The following is a 23,622-nucleotide window of genomic DNA, read 5'->3' on the forward strand; positions in this document are numbered from 1 at the left end:
GGGGCTAGGGGCCTCAAATCCATCAGTGCTGCACAGTGCCGCCATCTTGTCGTAGTCGGGCATAGAGGGAGGCATGTCGCTATGTACCCGTTGAGCAGCCATTCTCGATCGCCCCAGTGCACACACAATATCATCCACCTTGCTGGTCAGGGTTCGGACATAATGCATCAGGTCGTGGCGAAGGGCGACAATAGCTGCCATAAGACCGCCAAAGTACCCGTCTCTTCCGTGCCCCCTCTCCATGTCTCTCTGCTCCATACGTCCACGTCCCCCTTGTGACTCAGTCTCCTCGAGGCAGCACTCCATAGTGCACGGTGCGTTCATTGGCAGAGACCCACTGATTCGGGTCAGGCAACACACTAAGGAGCACCAGAAATCTGCGTAGCACAATAGTGACCGACAAAACCAATATGGTGCGATAAGCCACTATCTATAAAAAGGGGGGGGGGCAGCCCCGCTCGATGTTAAGTAAGCAGAAATGCGGGAGCCTCCCGCCGACAGCGGGACAATGCACCAGCAGTTTTCTCGGCAGCAGATGATCAAATTACCTGCGATCGTGCGATTCACCCCAAACAATTCGTCAGGCACGCCTGGGAGTTGTGCCTGCAGTCCAGCAGGATATGTGTCTCGAAAGTCGGCCGTTTCGCGTCAGAAATGATCCGACCGGCACCTCTTAGTCGCAGACGCCCGTTGTTGTTCACTTGGTGGCCAGCCCCGATATCTACTCGAGGCCCCGGTCGCAGGGCTGCTACGGGCCGCAACCTCTAGCCGAGTGTTTCTCCCGTTTGCGAGTGGGCTCGAGCCTCAGGATTTCTCCGCGGGTCGTCGGAAGTTGGCATTTTCCTCAATATGTCGTTTCAGTGCAGGATCACCGGCAGGATATGCGCACAGGAGGAGACGGTCTTCGGAGCCGAGGGACTAGGCGCCCGTCCCGGACGCCATCTTGGCTCCTCATTCCAAAGATTCTTAATTTTCAACACGTGTCCCACATCAACGTTCAATGCTTTCCTTCCTAATTTTTAATCAGACATGGTTTTTTATTCAATTCCGTTCGTTTTCTACCTACTTCAGATCTGCTTAACAAATGTACGTATTACTTAGGGTTAAATATATATATATATAGATTATTCTATGCTTAATATGTATAAAAGTCACTGTCTAGTTTTCATATAAGTTACTTGATTAAATTCTTATGGTTCTCGGTTTATCATAATATGTAAATATTATCATAACTATTTTATCTACAATTGCTGCACTATTGAAATATTGAATATATTTTTTAAATACACAAATTAGCTTAAAGTACAGCAACACTTGAAAGTCTGAGTTTGTTAAATACAACTTAAATCTTGATATAGTACTTTCTTTATGCATGTATACCCTCTGTACTCTTGTTTTATATATTATTTACATTTACTGTAAAAAAAACTTTGAGGCTCTCCAATGCACGTCTCTATGCTTCACCCGATAAGTCTCTCAGTATATCATTTACTTCCACTCTGACCCATCCCAAACCTCATTCAACCACTATGATTTCCAAAATTATCCCTTCTAGACTCTTCCCTGCTTGGGTCACACAATACCTCATTTTCCTACTACGATCTCCCAAACAACCCTTTCTAAATTCTTCCCTCATGTATCCCTCCCTAGACTGACCCCAACAACTCATTTTGCTACTATTAAGACTCTCCCCTCTTCTATCCCTCCATTATCCTTTTAAATCCAACTAACAGGCTCACATGTCCATCGCTCTAATTAAACGCCTTTTCCCTATACTGAGTAACCACCAATCAATACAGTTACAATTAGAGTATAAATCAGGTACAGGATTTCCACAAACAATAAAACAAAACACCCACAACAAATGAGCCGCCATAGTCTGAGCAGGGAGAACAAAATTTGAAGAAGTAATGAAATGGCAGGAAAACGTGAGAAAGATAGATAAATGCACACATTCTAATCACTCCTGGATTTGGCTAGCTGAAACACACAAAACAAGCTTGTCACATAATGAGATCACTAGGCTTTCTTCAAGTACATCTCTAAATTATAACCCAATCTTATCTTATTTTAGGGGGAACTTGTATAGCGCACTGACACCGAGAGGTTTCCTGGCGCTGGCTGAGTGCAGGTGAGATGGAGAGACGAGGGTCTAGCCAGTCTGTGTGAAGAGGTGGGTTTTCAAAAGTTTTCTAACTTCAATCAGAACTCTACCAGCAAAACATTTGTCAACATGAGCTGTAACACTTGGAGGTTCCCACACAACACCATCACACAACTATTGCGACTCAAGTTCCAGATTCTTCCATTGCCGGTTTTAAGTGTTTTATTGAAACATTTGACTACTTTAACTGTTTTAGTAAAGCACCGTACGCATCTGATTGGAGCTCTGACGTACCCAATCTTCTACGTTGACTTTACAAACCTACACACCATGTGACTTATCATAATAAACCTTCCTTTTCTTCATTCTCATTCTAACTCTATTCACCCATTATTGACACATCCACCCACCATCCTTTGTTCTGAGGCATCCACCCTGTTACCAATTTATTATGCAACCTTCTACACCTTTATGATGTTCTCCCAAGTCATGCTTAGTAATTAAGAACTACATCTTCCACTTCCTCCTTCCAAAATAATCCCACTCATCCTGGCCAGTTGAATACCTTTATTAATTATGCTATGTAATCTCTCCACAACTCCACTGGTCGTCAGGTGATAGAGAGAACTTCTCTTGTGCTTTCAGTTTCCCTCTCATCATTTGAGTGTACCTAACCTCTCACTGGAACAGTCTGTCATTCAGCCAAGCACAGTTAGAACAAGTTCATTAGGTCCTTCATATAATAGGACCCAACTTAAAACGAAAGCCAGAGGTTTGCTAGACTAGCATCAAAGTTACTCAGGGGCTGTCCTTATTTCAGATGTCATATTAGGGGTGCAGGCTAGCACAGGGACCTGTGCAGAAAGCAAACGGTTCCAAACTAGCCCACCTCTTTATGTGTGGCCTTTCAGGTTTTATCTTTATTAAGAAATAGTTAAAAAAAATTCAATCCATTCTCAGGTTTGTAAGCTTTTAGAACTCAGTGTCAAACTCCCGTATTGTGTCTCCTCCAGTGTTGCTTCATCATTCCCTTTTGTATGAGGTTTCCAAATTTGAAGCTTTGTCTCAGAGTTTACTATCTGCAGCTGTGAATTGTGCAGGCTTTAACTATGTATTCCTTACAAGGCCAGGTTGGACTTATCAATCTCTTATCTTACAGTATATCTCAAATCAGCTGACCTAGCATCACAAGGTTTTATGTTTGTTTGGAGATGGAGGCTGCTGCTAGTGTTTGTGATTGCAGCCATATCTGCTGTATTTACCTGGATGTTTTAAAATTGAACCTAAGACAGGACAGAGGCGAAACCAACATATGTGGGTCACCTAAGAAAGAGAAAATGAATGTGTATGTGTGTGCATATATATATTTGTGTGTGTGTGTGTGTAGATATATATATATATATATATATATACATATATCGACATCCAAAGGGATCCCCAAGCCAGTCGAGAGCGCTCTGCAGTGTGTGCTCTGCCCAGGGGTCGGATCCTGACCCTGAAGATTCTTGTCATACAAAAGAGGCGGCACAACCAGGATACTTTTTTAAGTCTGTTTATTAGACTTCACCCCACCAACGCGTTTCAGCCACAACTGGCCTTGCTCACGGTTCCTGCAGCCTCCGTTAGACCCCAATAGCAAACGAGGTATAGAAAATGCTTACCTCGCCACAGTTTGGAAAAGCCTCTCCAGCGAGACAGCATGGAACACTGGCACATTACCGGGCTATACAGGGCGATAGCCCGGTAATGTGCCAGTGTTCCATGCTGTAGAGGCTTTTCCAACTGTGGCGAGGTAAGCATTTTCTATACCTCGTTTGCTATTGGGGTCTAACGGAGGCTGCAGGAACACATAGATTTACATATATATTTTGATCAGATTACCGGCAGAATCTGGAACATACTCCCACATTAGATTACATTGAGAGTCAAGAGTGCCAGTGGGGATGTGACTTAGTGAGGTGGTGCGTGGACATGAACTTAACGGGTCAGGACCTAATTGAATACATTTTTATGTCTCCTGAGCCCTGCTCCCTTTATTTATTTATTTCTCGTATTCACATCGGTTGAGTGAATAGATGTATACCCGGATGGGACACATCGTAAAGGTATCAAGTTGTCACTGATGTTTTTTAATGTTGTTTATTTTGTTTTTGGTTCCCAGGTTCCCATCAGGAGCATTGTTTCACCATACAGCTGTAACCTCATTATAGGTATAGTGGTTACCGTTCCGCCCTGTTTGGGTTTAGAGGGTCCAATTTTATTTTTCACGTGCACCTTTTTTAATTATAGCTCCGGTCCTGACGAAGCGCCAATGACCCTTATGGCGACGCAGGCCCGAAACATGTTGACCATTAACTTCAAGACACCCAAGCATAGTATGCCTTTGGGGCAATATTTTATTTAGCAATTATTTGCAAAGGGTTTATACAATATAGATATTCGCTGCATATTTACCCTTTATTAAATTTCATCACTACACTTGCACGCACCTTTCAATACCCTCACTGGACCCACACCCCACACACCCTCATGCACCATCCGGCAGTCCTGAAAAGATCTCCGATAAAGAGACCCTTCGGGGGACCCGTAGGGGATTGCAGCGCCGGCCCTACGAGGAGCAACTGCCCGATGATGAAGCATGACACCTTTCGGGGTGTGTGAGGGCAACACAGGACAATAAATGCTTGTCCCACCTTACTAGTGGGTCACACTAACCTGGGACATTCTTCTTTCTATCTCACTTTTCTATCTTGTGTGCACGGGTGACTATTAGCACCCTAAGGCGTGAGTGACTGTTTGCACCCCGCCGTGTAGGAACAGTGTTCCCCCCTTTTGATATTATGTAAGATATTAGGAGCATGGACACTGGACCTTGATTAGCTCCTTGGCCCTTTTCTCCCCCCTTTTGTATAAAATTGTTGTAACATGGTAATACAATTAGCTGTTGTAAATACATGTTCAAACTCATTCCCCATTGGGCATAGGGAATAGTAAGGGACCTAAAATAATAATAATAATATATAATATGCCACAATTGTAAAGCGCACAATCACCCGTTAGGGTCTCTAGGCGCTGGGGGCCGTCGGGAGATTAAGCAAGCTATTGCCCAGAGTCACATGGTGCTGGGCTAACCTGCCGCCGGCGCTGGGAATCGAACGGTGATCCCCAGATTCCAGCGTCAGTCGCCCTGGCCGCGGCGCCACACCTCTCCCTCTCTAAAATACAAATTGCATTTTATGCCCCGTTGGGCAATTACCCGTGCCCACTAATGTTCTGGGCTTTAATAACATACATCGGTAACTGGATGACTATCATCCAATACCTGTGGAATCTATCTTACCCCATTGGGTGTATTAGTATTCTGTCACAATGACCTACTACTCCTGTTTCTTTAACCCCTTCAGTGCTAATGACAAGGGTAACTCGTCATGGAGTTTCCATTGATTTCAATGGAAAGTCAATGGAACCCCTCGCACACCCCTTAGCAGCCAAGTGGTTAATGAACATAGTACCAGACATATCATAAACAAAAGATACAACCTATAATACGCTGTTATAGCTCTATCACAAAGGAATACACCAAATTTTACAAAATCTACGAAGGAGAAAACATCTTAATGATGAGAATGAAATAGAACAAAATTGATAAACAAAAAATAAGAAGAAAGATATCTCAGCTCTTTTGCTTCCTGCTCATTGAACTGGAATCCAGATTCATATCAGACATTGACTTCTGACCAGGACCTGAAAAATAGATGATACAAAAGATATATGTAAGTTCAGCTACATGGAAACTTATACTCATATATATGAATTACAATCTCTCCCTGCCCATGTAACTATTGAGATTAAAAACACATAAAATGACGAGAATAGAAAACAGGCTGCAATCTTACTGTCCCTGCAAGTGGGTATATATCTCTTCATCAACATTAACCCCATGCGCGCTGCGGGTTTTCCCGCTGTGCGCTGACTTTTGCGAAAGCCTGGGTATCATGACGAGCTCAGCTCGTCATGAGCGTACGACAGGCGTAACTCATGACGAGCTGAGCTCGTCATGAGCGTCAAAGGGGTTAAGACCAACCGGTTCCCTTGTGTTCAATCTGAGGATATATCTGTACTCCAGCTGTCTGAGTGCCCTTTCTCTGTCACCACCTCTTTTTGATGTTTCTATTTGGTCAATCACTGTGTACCATAAATTAATTGGGTTACAGTCATGATGTTGTTTTAAATGTCTGGCCACAAGGTACAAGTCATCTACATTCTTGATTGCCCTAAAGTGTTGCAGTACTCTATTATGCACTTGTATTATAGTGCTACCTACATATTTCGTTTTGCAGGGGCATGTTAAAACATGTACTACAAATTCAGATTTGCAATATAAGGATTTGCTTATGGTTATCCTTTCTCCTAAATCTGTGTACACAGTAGTGGCATTCATACCCTGCATGCAAGTGGGAGTACATAGGCATCACAGGACAATGGGGAGGAAATGCGCTAACCCTCATTTCGGTGTACGTGCCGCCTGGCCTCCAGGAGCTCACATTCAAGGATTTGCGCTCCATCCTACTGTTGGTACCGGACGGACTCTTGGTGGTGGGATGGGATCTCAACTCGGTGGTTTCCGGCACACTAGACAGACACCCCCAAGACCTTCGCCCCTCCAACTGCTGGCTCCCTGACTTCTTGGAATCTCTGGGGCTGATAGACGTCTGGTGAGCTTGTCACCCTGACATCGTCCAACACACTTACCACTCAGACGCTCGCGTCAGTCGTGGGTCGACTATCTACTGATCCTTCTGACCCAACTATACACATTCAAGAAGTTAGGCACATGGCGCGGGGTATCTCAGATCACTCCCCAGTATGGGCCCAATTGGTAATTGGGCAGCATAGAGTGGGAAGGGGGGCCCCCATTAACCCCTGGCACCTCCGTAACCCGGTGGTTTGCAAAGCACTACAAATAGCAATGGAGCATTACTTTCAAGACAATGACGGATCGGTATGCTCACACCAGGCATTGTGGGAAGTGTTCAAAACAGTGATAAGGGGACAAGCACTGTCCCAAATAGCGAGAGTGAGGAAAGAGACAGCTAAGGAGGAAGCTATACTAGAGTAAGACATCCTCCGTTTAGAGGAGGAGATGGGGGAGGGGTCCATGCCTGATCAGCTCCATTTCTGCAACTAAAGAGAGATAGCTACAAGGCGCTTGTAACAGACAGGGCCAAGGCACTGGGAAAGGAGTCCCAGGGTAGAATATATGACCATGGAGACAAGGCGGGGAAACTAATTGCGTTTTTAGATAAAAAAGAACTTGCGAGTAGACTAGTGCCTGAATTGATTGAGGATACGGGACGTCCGATTAACGACCCTCAGGAAATAGCTAACACATTTGCATCTCACTACTGGGAAGTATATCGTTCTCGGTCACCACACACGATAGATGATTCCCACGGTCTCCTCGGGGACATTACCCTGCCACTTCTTTCGACTGACGAGTTACAATTCCTGGAAGGGGAATCTCACGACGGATGAGATAGCCCAAGCGATCAGAGGCCTTAGATCTGGGAAAGCCTCTGGTCCCAATAACCTGCCGATTGAGCTCTACAAGCTCAGACCTGACAAACTCGCCCCATATTTGTGAGCGATGTTTGGGGAAAGTAGAGAGAAGGGGCAACTGCCACGAGACCAGAGGCTAGGAACTCTGGCCACTACATACAAAGAGGGCAAGCCACGGACAGACTGTGCTCCTTAGAGGCCAATCTCTTTATTAATAGCTGAACCAAATTTCTTAGCTAAACTCCTTGCTACCAGGCTCGTCAAAGTGATAGATGGGTTGGTTCACCCGGATCAATCGGGCTTTATGCCTCAGCGCAACACAGCTCTGAACATCCGCAGAGTTCACGGTGTATGGGGAGGGCAGCCACCATACAGGAGGCGGTGATCATTGTTTCATTGGATGCTGCAATGGCCTTTGACACGGTTGAATGGCTGTATCTTTTTGCAGTTCTCGGCAAAATGGGATTTGGTCCCTGATTTATATAATGGGTGCAGCCCCTCTATTCAAATCCCCTAGCACAAGTAGTTGTTAATAATAAAAAGTCAGACGCATTCACTCGTGAGTAGGGGAACTCGTCAAGGCTGCCCATTCTCTCCCCTTCTCTTCGCATTGGCCTTGGAACCCTTGGCATCATGGGTACGGAGGGATCCAGTGATACAAGGACTGAGATCGACTGACACATGGGAAGACCACATCTCACTGTATGCGGATGACATTCTCCTATATCTGGCCTCTCCAAAGGCATCCCTCAAATCTGTTCTAGACATATTTGCGATTTTTGGCAGGTACCCAGAATACTCGATTAACTGGAGTAAATCTGTGCTATACACCCTTAACGGCCCTCTGCCTGACCTCCCATGGGGATGTCCGGTGTAAGTCACCACAACGGGTTTTAAGTAACTGGGTATCTATATAGCAGCTGATCCAGCGACTAGATTTGCCCACAATCTCCTCCCACCCCTGCTGAGTCTGAAGAGGGATACTGAGCGCTGGAAAGCACTTCCACTCTCCCTGCTGGGCAGGGCATCTCTATTCAAGATGATGTCCTTGCCTCGCTTCCTGTATGTCTTGCAAAATTCTTCGAACCTGGTACCTGCAAACGACTCTAGATAAATTGAAACCCTGCAGAGAAGTCTGCTGTGGAATAGGAGACCGTGTATTGCACTCGCCAAACTTAACCTTGCTTGGTATTATGGGGGATATAGGCCTTCCTGACCTCAAATAATATTACTGGGCAGCACATCTGGCCGCCATCAACCACGGAACGTATAGACAAGCTGACGACCCAGGCTACGCAATGGATAGGTGGCTACTACCGGGAAGGAACTATAATATGGCTTTATACTCCAAGACGGGGGAAAGAAATCTGTCGGGGCAGACTAAGCATTCGGTGCAAGTCTGACATGCAGCTAACAGAAGCCTGGGGTGGGAAAATGAGGTGACACTGGCAACCCCTTTGTGGGACTCAGAACTACTTGGGAATCTGTGGCAATCCAAGGGCGCCGCGGCCAGGGCGACTGACGCTGGAATCTGGGGACCACGGTTCGATCCCCGGCTCCGGCGGCAGGTTAGCCCAGCACCATGTGACTCTGGGCAATAGCTCGCTTAATCTTCCCGACGGCCCCCAGCGCCTAGAGACCCTTACGGGTGATTGTGCGCTTTACAAATGTGGACAAGTGGGACCTCATAGGTATTTCTAGAGTTGGTGACCTCTGGGTTAAAGGGAAGGTCAAACCATTTACTCCCTTGCAGTAAGAACACAACATGGCTGCTATAGAGGCCTAAGATGGCCGACAGAGAAGGAGCTCTTCTACAGTGCTCCTGGGGTTAGGGATCACAATCTGTGTAAATCCCCTGAAAACCTCACCCATCGCACTGTTCGGAATATCTGCAAATCCAAGGACTATTCCCCTTACCTTGCACCAAAGCCCACGGACCTCTACGATGTAGCCGTTCGAGCTCCGGACTCGTCGAGGGTCGCCTGCTGCCCTCCCCAGCCTGGGACTCCGCCGTCTCCTCTGGCTCGTTTTTGCTTGTCCTGTGGGTCCAGCTGCCCACCACCCGACCTGCGAGAACTCCTTGAGATGAAGCGGCTGCTTCCCTTGACGCTGGTGGGGACTTCATCCACTGGGCTCTGCGCTGATGCGCGATGAACTACAAGATAAGGGTGGCCCCCTGCCCCTCCATCCCGTTATAAGCTAGACTGCCGCTGGCGGGGACTGCGTCAACTGGGATCTTCACTGCAGGTTGCACAAGGTAAGGGTGGCCCCCTGCACCCCCGTCCCGCTATAAGCGGAGATTGCCACCTAACTGTGTCGCATGAACTCGCCCGACCCCCACCTCTCCGAAAGTCCGGACCTTTCCCGACCTTTGCGGCGATCCTCGCCCGTGCCCCTGGGGCACCGCAGCCTTCTCCCGGTTGCTCGCCTCCCACTCCGCTGAACTCCTCTCCGCTGCAGCCCCCAACCTCACTGATCCTACCTGAGATCCCGGGGAGCTTCATCTCATGGTGCCCCCAGCCGCTTTCAGGCTCCATACTGCACGCGGGCTGAGCGACTACGAGGCATGCAAAGAAACGCTCTGCTGCCGACTTGGAGCTCTCTATTGACCCTCGAGCACTGCATTATTTTGTATCTGCTACGTGCAGCCAATCGACACTCTTCATATTCTCATAAGGCAGCCTCTACAACCTCATGTACCCGGACCCACCTAAATATTTTTAAAAAAACGTATTTTAAGCTATCTGAATAAAAAGAGATAAACCCTACAAAACGGACTCAAAATGGCAGCCCATGGACAGAGTCCATAGAAAGAGGACTGCTCCTCTAAGCAAACAAGGTCCCCTAACTGGACCTTAACCAAGCTTGCCCTCAATCTGCCCCCCCCCACCCCCCCCCCCCAAAAAGGACTACTCAACTTCAGCCTCCAGTAACTGAAAGAGGACTGCGCAACCACTATCTACGGAAACCGAAAGAGTTCTGCACACTGCTATAATCTTGGGACGGCCGTCTTGTAGTGGCACAGACTGACTGCAGTAACTGTAAGAGGACTACTCATCCACTAGCTACTGAAACAGAAAGAGGACTGCTCACTCCTTCAATCTTGGGACGGCCATCTTGAAGTGGCACTGACTGTCCTTATCTTTTCTGCAACCAAGACAAGCCGTTACCCCCCCCCTTCAAGCACCGCTACCCTTATGGCCATGTCCACAATGACTGCAGGTCATTGATCCCAGGCCCCGACGAGTGTGCCCATTCCAAGACAACATGGTGGGCCCTGGTCTAACAACCTCTGGGACAATCGCTTACACCTTGGTTTACCCCCCAAACCTCTCAAAAGGCGCCTCAAAAGCCTACAAACACCTCACCCTGAAAAACCACCCCGAAACCCTCATCTTGGACCTTCGCTTCTGTGCGGACATTGGCTTCATCACTAATGACCTCGTTTTCTACTCCAATAGAACCACCGCTTGGCGCAATACCTTTTCAATACTCCTTAATGTACGCTATTCTAGGATCATTCCACATGGCACCAAGCTCACAATAGTCCCATCAGCAACCCTTCAAGCTGCCCTCACAATCACCCTCTACAAGAGCGGCATTGTACTGATCCAAGCCTCAACAAAAAATCTTGAAAAATTCTCAGATCTTTTTACCACTCTCTGTAACCATGTCACCAGGGCGCCAAACAATCCACGGCCTAACCCTACTCCAACACCCCTACCCAAAATGGAACACCGCAACCCCCTCACTATTCCTACCAACCTCCTTAACATTTTGGACCCGAGACCCGTAAGTCCATTTGTCTTTGATCCCCAATCGGAATCCATGGCTTCCAGCACACCTCTTACACATCAAGCCTCCCACAACCACCCCGAGCGAAATAAACGCTGGACCCTTGGTCTTCTCCCGCCTTGCTCCCCGCTCGGACGCTAAGACCATTACGTCACCTCCATCTTGTCCTGTGGCAAATCAAGCCAGCCCCGCTAACACTCAAAGTCAGCCGCTCTATGACCCACAATACAGCCCTCCCTTGCCCTACAACCACCCCCTACTCAGTGATTCTTCTGGTAGCAGGTCCTGCCAGCCCCGCTTACACCATAGCCCCCCCCTTTCCATGGCTCCCAACACAGCCCACACTTGCCCCCCTCCCCAGCGACTCCCGCCGCTGCAGGTCATGCCATCCCCGCTAACATTTGCCCTCCAACCCCCTCCTCCTCAGTGACTCTTCCTGCAGCAGGTCATGCCAGCCCCGCCAACACTAGAGTCACCCCATCCAAGGCTCCCAACACAGCCCACCCTTGCCCCCCTAACCCCCCTCCCCAGCGACTCCCGCTGCTGCAGACCATGCCAGCCCCGCTAACACTCAAGCCCCCCCACGACCCATCGCACAACCACCCTCACCCTCCAACCCCCCCCTCCGCAGCTATCCACTCTCTGCATTCCAGAGCCTCCAAAATATTTCAGAGCTTCCACTCCTCCATCCTCGATCTTACAAACCTCCTCCACCTCGCCAAACTCTCGCTCTCTCAAACTTCATGCCTCAGCTGCCCTCCCTTCCTATCCCAGAGCTTCCCAAAAGCCCTCTACAGACAGCCTTGAGACATCTCCGCCCCAGCAAGCACACTAGCTGCCTATCTGATGAGGAAACCCTTGACCTCGCCCTCTCCTACAACTTTTCCCTCTTCGCAACTAACTCACAAGACCTCACTGAAAAGGAAATCCAGGATCTTCTCAATGACCATAACGCAGGCCCTACCTCTCCTTGTCTACCTGACGTGAGTGCCGCTTACCCCATCTGCACGGTCGCTATTGACCCATACAGATCAGCCCCCCTCCGCAATAGAAGGGCGATCACAAGCAACCTTGCATCCGTACCACTGTCCATCCCGACCTCTGCTACCACACCCCTCCCTGATCTGTCTAGGCTTTTAATCAACTGCCGTTCCGCAGTAAAGCATGCAGCCGATGTCGCTGCTCTCATTCTAAACAACAACACCGACGTAGCCATTCTAACAGAATCATGGCTTAATGACGCATCATCCCCATGACACGATCTCTTAATCCCCCCAACTTTAACATTATCAGACTAGACAGACCACATAACAAAAAAGGTGGCGGAATCGCCTGCATCCATCGCTCTAACCTCCTGGTCACAGAGCTTTTAACCACTTGCATGCTAATGACAAGGTGAACTCGTCATGAGGCACACTGAATCTGTGTTCATGACAAGGTCAACTCGTCATGTATAATGGGAAACATAAATCTGCAGCACGGGAGGGGAAAACCCCTTAGCAGCCAAGTGGTTAACAGATTCCACTGGTTCCTGTGAATACCTAGCTCTCTGTCCGTAGTAACACCACCCACCTATGTAACTTTCACATTTTTTACCACCCCCCGGGCACTAAAGAATCCTTCACCGACTACCTCATGGAAGTCATCACGACCAAGTACTCCCCCAACACCAAAGACATTTTCCTAGGCGACTTCAACCTGCACTGGAATGACCCCAACGACCCTCATGTCAACACCATCAAAGACCTCATGACTGATCTATCCTTGACCCAAGCTTGCCCCCTCCCAACCCACTCGAAAGGGGCCACTCTAGACTGGATCATCTCCAAGGAGACAACCGTCAAACTCATATCGATCGACCCTTGCGATTGGTCACACAACCATGCCATCACCTTCCTGCTACCTGGCACATGCAGGACATGGTCACCACATCCGGTGCTCCGTAAACGCTGGGCCAGAGACTAAAAACCTTGACCTTAATGAACTTGTGATTCGCTGCAAATCCGACCTCCACCGTCCCCCCTGCCCCCCCACCACATCACCTCGGTCAGTGACCTAAATGATCACTACTCGGTTACTATGTCGAACATCTTGGATGACCTAGCCCCTCTTAAACTAAAAAGAACTCAAGTCAAAGATAGAAACCCATGGTTCACTGGTTGCCTCAATGATGAGAGGAGATCCCTCCGACAAACCGAAAGAATCTGGAGACAGCACCCCTCGGCAGATCACCTAAAACTTCTTCGCCAGGCCAGAAATACTTACAACAAGAATATCATCAACTCAAAAAAGGAATTTTTCAGAGCAGAATTAGGAAATGCCCAGAACAGACCTTGCAAACTCTTTGAGATGGTCAAACTCAATCGAACAAACTGTCCAAAACAACGAAAGAAACCCCCATGTCTCTCATCCCCTCCGAGGACTTCTCCTCATTATTCGCAAACAAAATTAAAGCCCTAGATATTGAACTCAAGGCTGCCTCACTCCCCCCTCCGAACCTTGACCTTCCAACGCCTCTCCCCTTGCCGCCATGGTCCGCACCGAAGAATCAAGCACACTGGTCCGAATTCACACCCTATGATGAACACGCTGTCGCTAAAATCCTCTCAACCCTGAACCCTAACAACCATTTCAACGACCCGCTCCCCTCGAACTTTCTCACGACCGTTGCCAAATCTAATATTTCCAGCTGGACTGCGATAATCAACGCCTCTCTCCGACAGGGATCAATACCGGCCTCACTGAAAGCTGGCCAAGTCCTCCCCATTCTGAAAAAGCCGTCATTGGACCCAGCCTCCCCAGACAACTTTAGACCAATTTCCAACATTCCTCTCTTGGCCAAAGTGCTGGAAAAGTGTGTCCAAACACAGCTAAGTCACCACATCAACAACTTCCATCTACTCGACGACTGCCAATCCGGATTCAGACTGGGTCACAGTACTGAAACCACCATGCGCCACATTGTCAATGATGCTCTTCTAGCCCTTGACCAAGAAAAAACCTGTCTCCTGATCCTCCTTGATCTTTCCTCCACCTTCGACACGGTCAACCACGAGATGCTACTCGAACGCCTTAAACTGAGAATGGGATTAGATGGTACAGTCCTCGACTGGTTTAGCTCCTACCTTCAAAACTGATCTCAGAGATTCTTAATCAACGGCGAACTGTCCGCCCCCTCCATGGTCATGGTGGGAGTCCCGCAAGGATCCACGTTGTCCCCCACCCTCTTCAATCGCTATCTTGAACCCCTTGCCGAAGTCCTTCGCACTGCAAATATCTCCTTCCATATGTACGCCGATGATTCAGATCTACATAAAAATCTCTTCCCTTGCGGAGATCCTCACCTTGAATGAGGCCCTGAAGCTGACCTTCAGATGGCTCTCCTCAAACCAACTTAAACTCAATGCTAAGAAAACTGAGTTCCTTTTAATCTCCCCGCCCAAGAACAAACCTGAGATCCAGACATGGATTAAAGCCATCACTGCCTTAAACTGTTCTCCAACCATTGTGGATTCGGCCAAATCCCTGGGAATCACCTTGGACCACAATTTGAACATGCAAGACCATGTCAACGCAATGGCCAAATCTGCCAGATTTCACCTGAGCTACATATAGAAATTGAAACCTTTTCTTGACGCTCCTGACCTAAAACTAGCAGTCCAATCATTAGTTATTTCTCGACTGGAATATGGTTGCTCCACCCTCTCCGGCTTACCCAAGATCTCGCTGGCTCCCTTAAAAACCTGCCTGAATGCAGCCGCCAGACTACTCACAGGCTCTAGAAAATTCGATCACATCACTCCTCACTTGAAAGCTTTGAACTGGCTTCCCGTAGAGGCTAGGATCCCCCTCAAACTGGCATGTATCACGCACAAGGCCTTACACTCTAACTCCCCTGCGTATCTTGCACAGAAGCTGGTATTATCTGGAGGAAGCAGAAACTCACAATCGGCTAACACCCTCCTCCTCCGGCCTGCACGCTTTAGGAAAACAAAAACTTACTATCGAGCCTTCGCCGGATCTGCACCAAGAATATGGAACTCCCTCCCTCCTGACATCAGAACAATCCCCTTTCTTGCACACTTCAAAAAAGAGGCCAAATCCTTCCTCATGGGTAAATTCATTGGCTAAACCTGCTCTTCAGATATCTAGGAGACTATTGCCTCATCTTGCGACTATGTACAGCACTCATGTGATTTCCTGCCTATTGTATGACTCTTGTCTCTGTAAAATGCCCCAATGTATAGTCTCTCCTTCCCCAATTGTATAGTATTGTTTGGAATCACCTGCCCACCTTATGACCTCTCAATTCTGTAAGCTCTATGATGTACAGGTCCTGTGATATACTACGCTCTATACTACCCTTTGAATATGTAAAGCGCTCTGATACCCTCACGGGTCAAGTTCGCGCTCTATAAAACCTTAAAATAAATAAATAAATAATACTTTAGAAACTTGCAGGCTGGACACGCACTACAGACACTCCTCCAGAAAGGTGATGCCCCCCCCCCCCACCGCCGAGTCCTCGCCCCTCAAGGACAGAATATTAGACGGCTTCCTTCCGACGAAAACCATTTCACTCACGTATAAAAAGCTGATAAACAACTCAAGCGATCCCCTTCGACGTTTAAGAGAGACATGGGAAAGGGACGGTATAATCCTGGACGATGAGGACTGGCTGGCGGCAGTGACCTCCCCGAGGGAAGTAGCCATCTCAGCTGGTACAATTAAAGATATTACACTGCATTTACATTACAGGGCCGTGGCTAGTGAAAATGGGGAAGATGGAGGATGAAAAATGCAGGAGGCACTGTGGGGGGAGGGAACCTTCCTACACATACTCTGGGAATGCCTAAACATCCAGCGATACTGGACGAAAATACATGACACCCTTGGTGAGGTACTCACTCTTGACATCCACATAGAAGCCAAAAGATGTCTCCTAAATGTGTGGGAACCCACTGACCTGAACAGCAAACAAATCACATGGGTTACGTTGGGACTGATGATTGCAAAGCAGAATATTGCACAGATGTGGGGGGCCACAAAGGCGCCGACTTTTGCAGCATGGAAGAGGGACATGGACTGGTGTATGTTCTGAGGAACACAGTGTATGTTCTGAGGAACACAGTGTATGTGGCAAGGGGATCCCCAAAAAGTGGTCCCAAATATGGAATGATTGGAATGTATTTTGAGGTAATATTTGTACCCCCGCCACGCAAACACCTGTCAATCACCCATCGCCATGATTCTGTCACCAACTCAAGAGTATTAATTACGCACTTGCCAAAATAGATTGTAATACAGCAATTACCTTCTGTCGATACTGTACCATTTAATGTTGATTCATGGTTGTTTAATAAAAGAATAAAAAAAATAGAATTAAATGAACCCAAAAATATTTAAAGAATGTACTTACCAACAAGTTAGGCCTTCTCAGGCCCAAGTTGTGACATTTGAAGGGTATGATGCTGTTTTGTAGTACAAAGGAATCGTACGTAGAGCCTGGAAAATGCACACACATGCTTGCGATGTATAAATCTGGTAAGCACACAACTTGCACATTGATTGTATGGAATTTCTTTCAACTGCAGTAGACTTGTTCTCTGTCGTGTGGTGACACTAACTCTATTGCTCCAACCACAAGTAGTAGGCGACCCAAAGCATAAAGTTCTCCCTTCACATTGGCAAAATCCTTATTTCGTGGAAACTGGATGAAGCTGCTGGTGTGTCTCATTTTTGAAGAAAAAACTTCTTGGAGCATTCCACGGAAAGTTGGTGGTAACATTCCACCAGATACGGCCACAATGTAATGTATGACCCTATGGCCACGAAATGAAGAAGTACTGCCATGAGAATTGGTATTATAGATGTGGGATTTCGATTGTGAGGCAGAAGATCTTGCTCCAGGTGATGATACAAATCAAGAATAATTTGCCTATTCAATCTGAATTTATTGATTAAATCCCTTTTTTCCATGGTGAAAAGATCTAGAAAAAGTCTAAAAATGTGAAGCTGTCGTCATTTCACTCTCCCTGGGTTCATATGTCTACATTCAAAAATAGAAGACATTTTATAAAATTTGCAAACATTTCTTCTATATAGGACACAAATGACGTGTTTGTAAAAATGTATTTCGTTTAACATAATTTTTCAAAAACATTTATTAGTGAATATTGTTTTTTTGAATAACATTTTTGACATGTCTTCTACTTTTTCCTGGAAATGTGGAAATAACACAAGTGTATTATTTGCACATTTTTAGAAGAAAAAATTTGAATATAAAAATATAAACAAAATTGCGTAACTATCGCATTTAACCAGAAACACCACTGAATAATACTTTTCTGGTTACAAAAATAAATAACATTAACATTTTGCACATGTAAACAAACTAGCCACCATCTTTAGATAAAAAAAAAAGCTCACTTGCCTCCTAACACTGCAACCAACAACAGCTCCTCAACTTTTGCTGCTGTTTCCAACCTCTCAGAGCCACAATGCCAGCAACAGGAGGAGACAGGGCCCCAAATTATTGCCAGAGGAGCCGGAGTTCCTGGCTACCGAGGTCCTGTACAGACAGCTGTATGGCTCACCGGAGGAACATGTACATGTTTAAAATGAAAATGTCATTCAGGCTGACTTATTTTCAATTTAAGCACAGGCTCGAATGTGCCTTTTAGTCCCCGAAGAAAGTGTAGTGATAGAAATTAAGTTTCTGTTCCTATTAAATTACATAGGAAATTTATGGTATGTATTCTTTAAACACATTCTAATTAGACAATGCCACTACATTAGTATGTGTTGTGTGTTTGACACCCCATTTTATTTTAGTGTATTTCTCTCTATATATGTGCATATTTAATAATTTCATGGGAAATCTACAAAATGAACATTACGTTAAATTAGGAAATATATTATAATTTAATATAAATTTACATATATAAGTCTATTTGTTTGCTTACCAAAGAAAAAATATTTTTGCTATTCGTATTATCCCACAAATAAATCAGCCTAGATAATGTCCCTGGCCTGGATAAGAAGAATAAGGAAATAACAAGGGATAAGAGAACTGCCATTTTTAAAATAAAAATAATAAGCAAATATTAAGCTGTTAAAATTGCTTAGGATTGATTCCTCAAAATTGTCTTACATCAATACAAACTAACAAAAAGTAACACATTTTTTTTATATTTTCATTTTGTGTATCCACACAGGTCAACTCCCATTAAAAGAAGGACATTGTCAAGACTGTGCTTTCCCTGGGGATCAACGGGATCTACAAGCAGCATAGCATTCACCTCCAAAAGTGATGGAACGATGCTGGACCAAAACGTCAGCTGAATTCTAGCTTGGCCAGTCATCCCAACATGTAAACCGTGTGCACCGCACCCTGACTCCCCCTAATGTTGTGCATGCTTACGGTGGACTGTCACAAGCTTGATGGGCAGTAGAGAGCCCGACAGCAGCAGCAAGCGGGTAAGTTATTTTTTGAGTTTGCATTTTAAATAACTATATTTTGTTACAGCAACAAATTATGGAATCAGCAAAAAGGTCAACACATGTCCAACGCACAAGAAGAGTGCTTGATGGTGTACTTTTTGCACAAGATGTCTGATGATGTGTTTTGTATGTTCAGGAGTTGAAAATGAAACCAATATCTTTCGGATAACTACCAAAGGACTATTTGGAGCAGACACATGCCTGCCTAAAAAAGCTTACACATGAGTTTGTTTGATGTTATAAGGGACAGTTGTACCAAACAGGCCAAAAATTATAATTGTATCAGGTGTAATGCTGTGTCACAATTGTGAAGGACGTTACGTTAGCCCTATCACAGGTGATATTCTATATAATGCACTTATGATACAGCGGAAGTTCCAATGCCACATTTGTGATTTGGTATTATAAACAAACAATAGTGAGCATGTGAGCCAAAATGACTAGAAAGATAAGAATAAATAGCTCCATATTTTGATTAAAAACATATTACAAATAGGTTTTTACTAAAAATACAATTTACTTTATGTTAAAAGTGATAGATTTTCATGATGCTTTACTCATTCACAAATGTGCATGTAAGCCATTCTGTTTTCTGAAAAATGAATTTGATAGGCATACATTTATGGAAAAAACCGACAGGAATGTGAATACATTGGTGACAGAGTAACACATACTCAAACACATTAGTTTTACGTCCTTCATGCCCAGATGATAAATCAATAATGAACAAAAATAGATAAATTAAAGGGACTTCTGCAGATGGAATGTTCAGTTACATATATGTTTGAGTATCCCACCTGGAAAACTATAAATTAGGCACACAAAAAATGACTGAGGAAAATCAGTGTTTTTAAAAATTACTACAATGTTGTAGCAATGTTTGCCTAAATGAAAGGCAGAATGTTTAGACTTTTTTCACAATGGTAAAACAAACTAAAAATAACTTAAGATATTTTGGAGTCAAATGCAAAATAGTTTTTGCTCTATGCTAAAGTAGATTGTACATATAACAAGACATATGTAGTTACTTATGTTGTAGAAGTAATTTTAAAATAGCAACAAATTTAATTTTGAATTTCTTCAATAGCATAAGTCGATACATAGGGCGTGATACGTTAAAAGTAACTTAAGTATTGAAAATGGTTAAGAGAAATGATCAAAAATACGATAGGAGCAATAATGGGAAATTACAAAACTGTGACCAAATGGTTTCTGACGATGTTCCCTACATGCATGTACTAATAATACAATTAAACCACAGTTTGAAAGCCTTGAAGCAGCTGAAATATGAAAATTTGTTAAATGTTTTGAGAAAAAAGTTTATGCTCAGTTCTATTTACACAGATACAATGAAACTAATATATATTTCTATTCAGCATCTTCAAGAGCAGGCAAAGGGGACATAGGCAACCAGGGCAAGGAAGCAGTTTGCCACAATGTTGCAGACGGTGAGACATCAGACACCGATGGACACAGTAGCAGAGAGGGCGAAGGGACTGCACGGGGGCCATAACTCCGTCAGTCTCCACCACGCACATGGACTCCCAGATGAAGAGAACGTCACAAAAGATACTATACTAGAGGACATCCAGTATTAGAACCAAGAGCCTCCATTAATGATTTGAATTCTGCAATTGGTGAAAATCACATATATGTCACATCGATCCAAGAAAAGGAAAAAAACCTTCTTAGGAAACAGGGTTTTTTAGCCTTGCTAGGAATCAGTTTTTAGCTAATCTTCACCTAAGTAGTAGTTAAGTGATGCCTCACCAACCTGATATGTCACTGATTGCTGTTATTAAGTAACTGGGTGTTTTGAAATATCAATTTCCCCCATTTTACCACCCTTTGAAGCTATTACTTTGTTGTGTGATCCTAGAGAAGGTGGTTGGTCGAATTTCATGCCCACACCGAAATGGGCATTGGCTGTATATGGAACAATGATCCCATCCTACAACACCTCAACATACAAAAAATTCAATCTGTTTTCTGTTGTTGCTTGTCAATGTATGTGTAGCATGCTAAGATGTGGTATGAATGTTGAGTATGGTAGTGTTTGATTCCGAATGAATGCAAGAATGAGTGGTCTTGGTATGTTGGTAATTTCTCTGCATTGTTGCATTTTTGTTTTTATAGCAATGATTACAATATAAATCTGTTTGTGATACAATGATTATGTCACGTGGAAAGAATTGTTAAAATGTAACAGTAGACTCTTTAAAGACACTACAAAGATATGCGTTGTTTGAGTTTAACAAACGTGAGATAGTTTGAAAAATAGAATAAATCTGGTTTGTAAAAAATATGTACTGAATATGTAGCACAATCTCATTTGGGGACCAGAATCTTTTAGCACTTGATAGGCATATGAGAAGAAATACAGGTCTTGTGCGTGTCTTTTCCTTTATAGTGTTACCACTGCGTCATTACCTTTTGGAGGCCTCCACAAGCAACCAGTCCCTATTGGTGGTGGACCCTACAGAAACTGTATCAACCCCATCATTGTCTGCCACCCAGAGAACCATCTCCACCCTCCCTCTTGCCCCCCCCCCCCAGTTGGCTATTTGCGACCCCCTTAAAGTGCTTGGGTCTCCTTTGCTTCAGGCACCTCACCCCTTGCCTGCACCCCAGCTACCCTGAGTAAGGAGGATATTGACCTCTTACTCAGCATCACTGTAGGCCAGACTGCGATAGTTAATGGCATCCAGGGCTTTAGTTAACAAACGCAACAAGTGGGTGCATTTATGGATGGCATGCTGAGATCGCTTGCAAAAATAGCCTCTTCACTCACTGCAGCCTCCCAACCCTGTGCTCCAACAGAGGTGCCTTCCTCAGCCCAAATCTCACGTCCCATCCCAATCCCCTGCACCCTCACACAAAGAAACAGAAACAACATACCCACACTATTGACACTACTCCCACAGGCACCACAACCCCCACCACGACCAACAAGCTCCACAGCCACCACCACACCAACAACCACTACCACAAGCACCACAACGACCACCACAGCCCCAAGCACCACAACCACCAGCACAAGCACCACGACTACCACCACACTCACAACCACCGGCACAAACACCAGAACCACAACTGCCTGCACTCCAACAAGTACCTCAACCACCCCCAGACCCACAACCATCAGCACAAAAATCACAACTACCTCACACCCTCTACCACCACCAGACCCACAAGCACCACAACCACACCAGCAGGTGTAGCTGGCACAGGTAAGAGCGGTGGGGTGGGGCGAGGGGGAAGTCAACAGAAGACTGGATAGGTAAAATAAAATAACAAAATGAATAAAACCACTCACCTTGCGCTCACCACATCGCCGACTTGGCGAGTAGGTGGTTTCATTTATTTTATTATACCTATCCCGTTGTCTGATGACTTTCCCGCCTCACCGCTCTTACCTGTGTCAGTTGCTCCTGCACACCAACCTCCTCAATAGCACACTCATCCAAACCACCACCCTAATACAAAGGCACACCTATATGCCAAACACCAACCAAACGCACACACTCATCCGAACACTAAACACCTGCCAAAAAAGACAAATCCAAACATACAAGGGTGTAAGGTGTTAGTTGGTTCAAACTGGTTACACGTATGTGTTTGGCTGTATAGTGTAAGGTAAATTACCTCTTCCACACAAAAAACAAAAATTGAAAAATCCAAACTAATAGGTGAGGCTCAGGAATTTGGAACGTCCCGTTTAATGATCTGATACGTAACCGAAATTTCAAGCTAGGTGTAATTTTGCATTTAGTACTCAAACCATCGCTGTTTGTAGGCCATCCCTAGCCTGACAGCCTTCTAATGTCTCCTTGTTGAATAAATGTCCCACCGGTTTGCCTGCCAAGCCTAAGCCAGGCTTGAAAGACACAGAGGCAAGTCAGTAGGAACCCACTTTTCCACTTCAGGGAACCGGGGTATGCTGAGCTCCGCAGAAAAATAAGTGGACTCTATCACACTTAAGGCAGCAGGCTGCCAGAGTCCCACATTGACAATCAATGAGAAGGAAGGATTCTCTCCTTTTGCTCTGTATCTACTTTCCTCGCTTTTCTCGGGAGGGTTGTTAATGAATATAATGAAGATATCCTTGATTGATACTCAGGATTACAAGTCTGTAACTTTTCTCTCTGCATTATGGGAAAGGAATAGACTATTATTCGGAATTAGAAAAATAAAGTAACTGGAGAAATATCAATCACAACATGGTTGGACAGTCTGGAGACTAAAGAGGCTAAACTGGAGCAGAATAACATGGCTCAAATAAACAAGTTCCAATGAAGAGGCTTGACTGGCGTGTGTTTCTGTTCTGGAGTCTGAATCCAGGCATCAGTGAACACAAATATAAGTACAAAGCTCTGTGTGGCTGATTTACATATTTCATAACAGGAACATTTCTGAGAAATGCAGAAATAAGTGATTTCACTCTTTATAATTGAGCTCTAATTCTGCTTACTAGTTTTCTAGGTTCCTGATACCACATGGCAGTCTCAATAAGGCTGAATAATTTTAAGAGGCTGCATAACCTGTATGAATAATAGTAACAAAATTAGCAGTAGTTTTTTTTATTTGCCTTATTTTATTTGGCCAATCAAGATCCATTTCACAATCAGGGTGTGACTTTTTCTTTCAGATGGAAACTAACG

General features: G+C 45.2%; 1 long non-coding RNA gene across 1 annotated transcript in view; it reads left to right on the forward strand.

Moving 5' to 3' along the window:
• Nucleotides 1-23,239, forward strand: part of LOC144782604 (uncharacterized) — a 44,265-nt gene extending 21,026 nt beyond the window's left edge. Inside the window, exons 2-4 of the long non-coding RNA XR_013601166.1 lie at nucleotides 2,075-2,173; nucleotides 18,676-18,937; nucleotides 20,338-23,239. This is a non-coding gene — a long non-coding RNA (uncharacterized LOC144782604). The remainder of the gene's footprint in view (nucleotides 1-2,074; nucleotides 2,174-18,675; nucleotides 18,938-20,337) is intronic.
• Nucleotides 23,240-23,622: the final 383 nt, after the last annotated feature.

Source organism: Lissotriton helveticus, chromosome 9, assembly GCF_964261635.1.
Source record: "Lissotriton helveticus chromosome 9, aLisHel1.1, whole genome shotgun sequence".
NCBI classification, from domain to species: Eukaryota; Metazoa; Chordata; class Amphibia; order Caudata; family Salamandridae; genus Lissotriton; species Lissotriton helveticus.